This window comes from Mus pahari, chromosome 22 (assembly GCF_900095145.1).
Source record: "Mus pahari chromosome 22, PAHARI_EIJ_v1.1, whole genome shotgun sequence".
Taxonomy (NCBI): Eukaryota; Metazoa; Chordata; class Mammalia; order Rodentia; family Muridae; genus Mus; species Mus pahari.
In genome coordinates, this window is record NC_034611.1 from 3,907,214 (window position 1) to 3,913,719 (window position 6,506).

A 6,506-nucleotide genomic window follows, 5' to 3' on the forward strand; every position below is an offset into this window, starting at 1 on the left:
ATATATGTACTCACTATAATATAAATACATTGCTCATAAATATGAGTAGATAACTATGTATAACATAAAAATATTGCATATATGTTACAGTTCTAATATATACTATACAAACATAAATAAATGTACTGCATCTACAAATACATATGTCTATAGCATGACTGTTTGAACAGATAAAACCGCTGGAGGGAAAGCAGTTTGTTTTTAAGTTTCCCAGTAGCACTTTCCATTTTCTAGTGTATTCACTGCCAGACTCGGGGAAAGCGGAAGGAAGCCGGACAGTTAATACACCATGTCCCAGAGATCCCGCAAATGAACGATCAGTTTTCAAAAGATTCTAAAGTATCCAGGTGTCTAATAGATCTCCCCATGACTTATCTATTAGAATTTGAGATGCCAGCAATGACATTCACAGACATGACTGTGCAAACTGGGAGACACAACAGGGCCCAGATCCTCATTAAAAGACGCTCTTTAGGGGGGTCCTAGAAAGAATCTTCATCCTTGGTATCGCCAAAAGGTGGAGAGCAGATCACTATGCCTTCAAGACAAAAGTGCTTTCAGCCAAACCATGCAGATGATTTTTCTGTAATAAGGTACCTTCAGAGTATTCTAGGAGAGAATCATGTGGGTTACAAATGTTGCCTTAAACCCAGAAAACACTAAAAATGAAAATAAAAAGGAATAAGGTTAGTTTCCCAGAAAACAGAACTCAAAAAGAGAAGGCCAGCAAGTATCCATGTTGGGGTCTCCCAGCTCTCTGTCCACTGGACCACCTGGAGTTATCCTCCAAGCCTACCTTTCTGTTTACACTAATCACTGTCCTTCTAAACCCAGCCCCCTGCAGGCGCCAAGATCCACCGGCAGTAACCTTCAGATCCACCAGAGCTGCTCTGCTGTGCCTTGTCTCCACCACCTGCTGAGAAGACCCTTTGTCCCAGAAGACAACATCCTTTGGACCTGCCTACACCTAAGGACATTTATCTGTGCCCTGATCCTTGGACCCACCCACAGACATTTCACCTGTGCCTTCAAAAACTGGGGGCTGGGGACTGGGTTTTTTTCCCACACTATATAAACTGAGTTCCTACATTAAACTTGGAGCTTTGATCAGTAAAATATTGTCTTGGCTCCATTTTTCTCTCACACATTCCATTTCAGGCCAGCCTGCCTCTCGGGATGAACCCAGACCAGATTAAAGTGTGTTTTGTCAGAAACTCACATATCCAAGCTATGTACACAGGTTCTTCAGTAAAGCCATGATGGAAGAAAGCCAGCAAGACAGCTGAGAACTTTAGGGGAAGTACAGAGCCCACCCGGCCAGTGGAGAAATGGAACAGGGGTGGGTTATGGTTACAATTGATTGTTCACCTCATAATACAAACAGAAGAAATGAAACTTCCAGTAAGCCGGAAGCAAAGGCCAGCCCTGAAAGTGTCAAAGGAAGTCCAAACAAAGAAGAAACCAGAGTGGAAATGAGCTCGGCCCTTGACCCAGCTTAAAGCACAACTCTGAACCTGACCTGACGTGCTGAGAAGGCATTGGGGTCTGGGTGATGTCCCTGAATTCCTAATTAACCACAGTTAGCACTGTGACTCCAAGTCCCTAGCTCTTAGACACCCCTTAATACATGCTTTCCTTCCTTTAAATTGGTGTATTAAAAGTCTACGGCTGTCCAGCACAGTTCAGGAAGACTATAAATCAGCTCTCTTCATGTGGTTAGACGTGGTCATCAGTCGCTGGTCTTTGCCCGTGCTGATGTTCCTTCAGTGTGATGGATGGCTAACGTTCTCTGCATCAGCCTTCTAAAAAGCAGAGAGAAGGAAGGGACACTTTGGCGCACTCTGTCCAGGGCTTCGGTCTGCAAACAGCTGCTAAGGGGCTGTGACTAACAGCGGAGTAGGAGTATGGCCTCCACAGAGTCCTCCCTTGGTCTCTTACACAGATCATTCAGTGGTGGAAGGCAGTCTCAGGACTCTGTCTCAACATCCTTTTAAGCTCAATCATCAAAGACCGGCTAATGATGAAATTTAGAAAGATATACAAGATTGTGTTTAATTTTAATATTATATTAAAATAACCTAGAAGCATCGTAGGTCTGGCTGCCGTGCCACATGTGTGTCAGAAAGTGGCACAGAGGAGAGAGACTATGTCTGTGCTCAGTGTTCTGACCTGTTGCCTTCGGAATGGTTAATAGCCTAACAACCCCTGAAAAGCAGATAAGTCTGAGATGGACCACCAGTCCAGAGCCATGCCCTGTGCCAGTCCAGCTGGCAAGTCAAGCAGCCCTCTGACAGGGGAGTAAGAATTATAGGAAAGACAGAAAAGAGGACTCAGAGACAAAGGGTAGACATTGGGAAGACCGTCCAGCAGCCTCGAATTTAATTCTCTTGGGTCTATATACTTTACAGTATCATGGGAAACAAAGTCACAAACCAGCAGAGGCGGTGGTTGATGTACATTCGGTATCTGTACCCATCCGAAGGCTTCCCTGTTCCTCCCTGTTCCTTCCTTCAAGATGAACAGAACATTCAGCCCCTTGCCTTGAGCTTTACGAGTACCACCTCAACAGGCCAGGAAATCTGCCAGTAGACTTGACTCTGCCTGATAGGCAGTCACTGAAGGAGGCAAAATGGCTCCCAACAAGACCTGGGCAGGCCAGACAGGATGGATTCAGCCCAAGATACCACTCGGGCAGGTAAGGCACCAGCCCAAGACAACCACCAGACATATGCTCAGGGGTCCAGATAGGGAGCTAGCCTGAGATGACCACAAGGCCTGGGGAGGCAGACTATGCCTGAGATGGCCCATGCCAGGTTCTGTAATGCGTGAGCAGGGCATAGCATTCCTGAGACCATTCCTGAGATGATCCCAGACACTAAGAGACCCTGTGTGCCACAATGAAAACCAAGTGTTAAAGAAATGGAAGTGAAAGAGAAAGAGAAGGTTGTGGGCACCATGAAGAGAGGCAGAACTGGAGACTCGGGGGTAGTGAAGAACAGCGTAATGTGAGTAGGCAGTGATACCACCTGGGACCATGGTGAGGTCTTAGCTTGTGCTGTCACCAGTGGTCACACATGGGTCCATGGTCCTGCAGCATCAGGCGTCTGTTACCACCAAAGTCCAGGCAGATGTCCATCAGGCTGATGTCTGAGGGCTGTGCAGGACTGTCTCCATCCCTCCCCCGAAGCTTGCCCAGAGACTTGTCTGCTGTGTGCCCTCCTCCCTCCCTCCCTCCTCACCACCTATGGCAGGCAGTATAGCTGGCCCTGGGGTCATGAGAGTGGGAGAACTGGCCATGCCCCTCACTGGCTGCAACACTTGGGAGAGTGGACTCAGCACCTCTCCTGGCCAGTGGAGCTGGTCCTGGCATGCTGATGAGCTGGCCCCGAGGGTGGGAGAGCAGGAGACCTGGGAGGGTGAACAGCTCAGATAGTTCTCAAGCCCAGACCCAGGGATTTGAACTGGCTCACCTCAACACGTTCCCCAACAATAAACTGCTGGAGCGCATGAAGGGCCAGTCCTGCAGATCCAAAACTACAGGATCACCATGACAGAAGTGTGGACAAAAGGGTACCCTGTGGGACATCCGGTGACACACTGCAGCCTCCACAATGAGATCTTTTTCTGCTGTGGGGAAAGGTTGAAAGGGTTGAGAGCTGATGTCCAGGGGAGAGGAGATGAGTGGGGTTAGAGTGCATGATGTGAAACAAAGAACCAGTAAGTTTTTTAAAATATTACAGTAAATAGTATACAATGCAAAGTTATGTTGAGTTTTTTAAATCATGTGGGTGTGATGTCAAAGACACAACTATATGACTTTTTCATAATGGGTTAAGTCTATTAGTGCATTGCAGTCTCCCCTTTCACGAATGTGATATCATTCTTGGAAATATAAAATGAAGCTTCCATTTTTACCTATCACTGACCAGTGCTGGTAAGCAAAAGCTAAAGTATACAAATGTACTTAATGTTTTTAAATGGCATAGACTTCAGAAAGGAAAAACCCAAAGAAACGGGGGCACTTGTTTATTTTAGTGTTTAGATCTGAGAAGGGGGGAATGGTCATCTGGGGGGGGGGAACATGTGTAATGTTTGTAAAGGGAGGAGAACTTAGCATGGCCTCTTCAGATTCTCCTGCATCCCTGTGTCGTCAGGCCAATGCCTCAGAAAGGAGCATCTTGTGATGTGCTCCAGGGAGGAAGCGCAGGGGGAGGACGTGGGCGGCCCTTTCTGAAGCTGTCTACAGCTGCCTGTGGCTCTCAGGAGGTTTGCTAGGACAGGTATGGTGAGAAACCTCACTCTGCAACCTCACTCTGATGAAGGTCAGTAGACTGAGAGGTACTTAAAAGACCTGAGGGTTTCTTCTCTACGTTCCTCCACATGACACCATGGAGACTGACACCTGCTCTGTCTGGGAGCAAGTGTGGCCCTGGAGGAATGACTAACTCACAGTGGTTGGAAAATCTTGACATTTTCTTTATACAGAGGGGGAAAGAAAGAAGCCTTGGCAGAGACAAAAGCACTTTACTTTGCTTCACAGGATACGAACTATTTTCATTTCCATTATTTAATTTGGTTCTTCAAGCAACCCGATGAGGTAAGTAGCAGCTGTTATTTCTATTCTTCCTAAGGAAATTGAGGTTCCGAGATGCTAAGTGGTTTGCCTGAAGTCCTCGGATTGTTAAGTAACATAGTCACGATGTGAAGCCTTTTGTAAGTTCCACCAAAAGCCATCTTCTCATCCCCATTCAGAAAGAAACATCTGAATCTGGAAAGAGCAGTGGGTAGCCTCCTGAAAGCCATCACCCTGGGACGGAGAGTGGAAACCCCGTGCAGTGCTAGCATACTAAAAGTGTCTGAGAGATATAGTGTTCCCTCTTCCTTCTCTTCCTCCCCATCTTTCCTCTCCCTAAAACATCACTAAACCTTTCAGTTCAAAGAGAGCTGCCGAGAGACAGGAGTGTTGTCTTAACTTCCAGCCCCTTCCTCGAAAACTGTGACATCTGCAGCCAACGTATCCGTGAGTTAAGACACCAAGAGGAAGCTGAAACTTTATTATGACAGACAAAGCAGGAAATCTGTTTCTGTGCGTTGCTAAACAAACAACTCAAGGGGTAAGCGAGCAGATCCCAGCTGCTGCCCCATGTGCGGCCACAAGCCAGCTCTCTCTCTCCTCAGAGCTTCCTGGTATACGTCTTTGCCTGTAAGTCGTGTTATGAACTGGTGTGATGTTAATCAGTTTTGACTGCACCTTACTCTAAAGGTTTACTCAGTGCAGTCCTTAGAGGCACATTACCACTCGGCTCCAGTCCAGGGAGGAGGTCTGGTCTTCATCAGGGTGAGAAAGACAGGCGTGCTTTGTCTCGCTGTTCAGAGGCGGAGAAGGACCTAAGACCCAGATGGCAACAAGGACTTCGCCTTGTCAAACTGCAGCTACATTGTAAACAGAGCAGTGTGTAATTCAATTCTCTGGTAATGAATTAGCAGAGATATGTCAAAAGACTGGAGGTACAGTCTCCAAAACCTGCTACGTTCTCTATAGTGATTTAGAACAAATAAAAGCCCCAGGCCATGAAGAATATTTGGCAAAATCCAGTGCAAATACTGTCCAATGTATCTATCTCTCTTTCTGTGGATGTCATAGATGGCTCCAGAATCTCTGCAGATATTAATATATATTTATTCAATATATAATGCCTAGTACAAATCATTAATTTGTTATTATACAATGAATAAAATCATAATATCTATACTCATAGACTAAGAGGCTGATGACCTTGTGGATAAAGTGTTTCCTATGCATAATAACCTCAGATAAAGTCTCCATCACCTACATAAAAAGACAGGCATATAAGCATATGCCTTCCACCCCAGCACCGAGAAAGCAGAGACAGCAGTGGGAGAGCTTCTCTGAACACAGCTTACCCAAAATTGTGAGCTCTGGATTTACGAAGAGACACTGCCTCAAAAACAGAGATGTGGTAGAGGAAGAAAAAACATCCTGAGATTAACCTCTGGTATATAAATATATATTCAAAGTTTATCATTTAAGCAATAGACAGTCATACCAGAAAACAAAATTCAATGTAATTATGAAGTAAGAGAAGTATACAGATTAAATGGAACAAGGAAACTGCAATAGTTTGAGAGAATTGGTGAAAAAATGATTTTACGTAGGATGCCCGTATGTTTATACATAGGACAGAATTTCAGAGGACTTAAGCTAAAGCTTGAAGGTTGAAAAGGAGCTAATTCTGAGACACGGAGAGAAGTACCGAAAATCAATGTCTGTGTGAAGGTGCTAAAGCTTAATGGCCTGTGAGAAGACCAGAGTGGATGGATGCGACATTACAATGGGAGGAATGCTGAGACTGGAAAAATGAATCTAGAATATCCCAGATCCGAGTCTGTAGTCTGCGAGAAGACCAGAGTGGGAGGAATGCCGAGACTGGAGAGGTGAATCTAGATCATCCCAGATCCGTGTCTGTAGTCTGCGAGAAGACCAG

General features: G+C 45.6%; 1 non-coding gene across 1 annotated transcript; it reads left to right on the forward strand.

Annotated features, from left to right (window-relative positions):
* The first annotated feature begins 2,072 nt into the window (after positions 1 to 2,072).
* On the forward strand, positions 2,073 to 2,203 carry LOC115063054. The gene has a single exon (XR_003842934.1). It is a non-coding gene; the product is annotated as a small nucleolar RNA SNORA17 (small nucleolar RNA).
* Positions 2,204 to 6,506: the final 4,303 nt, after the last annotated feature.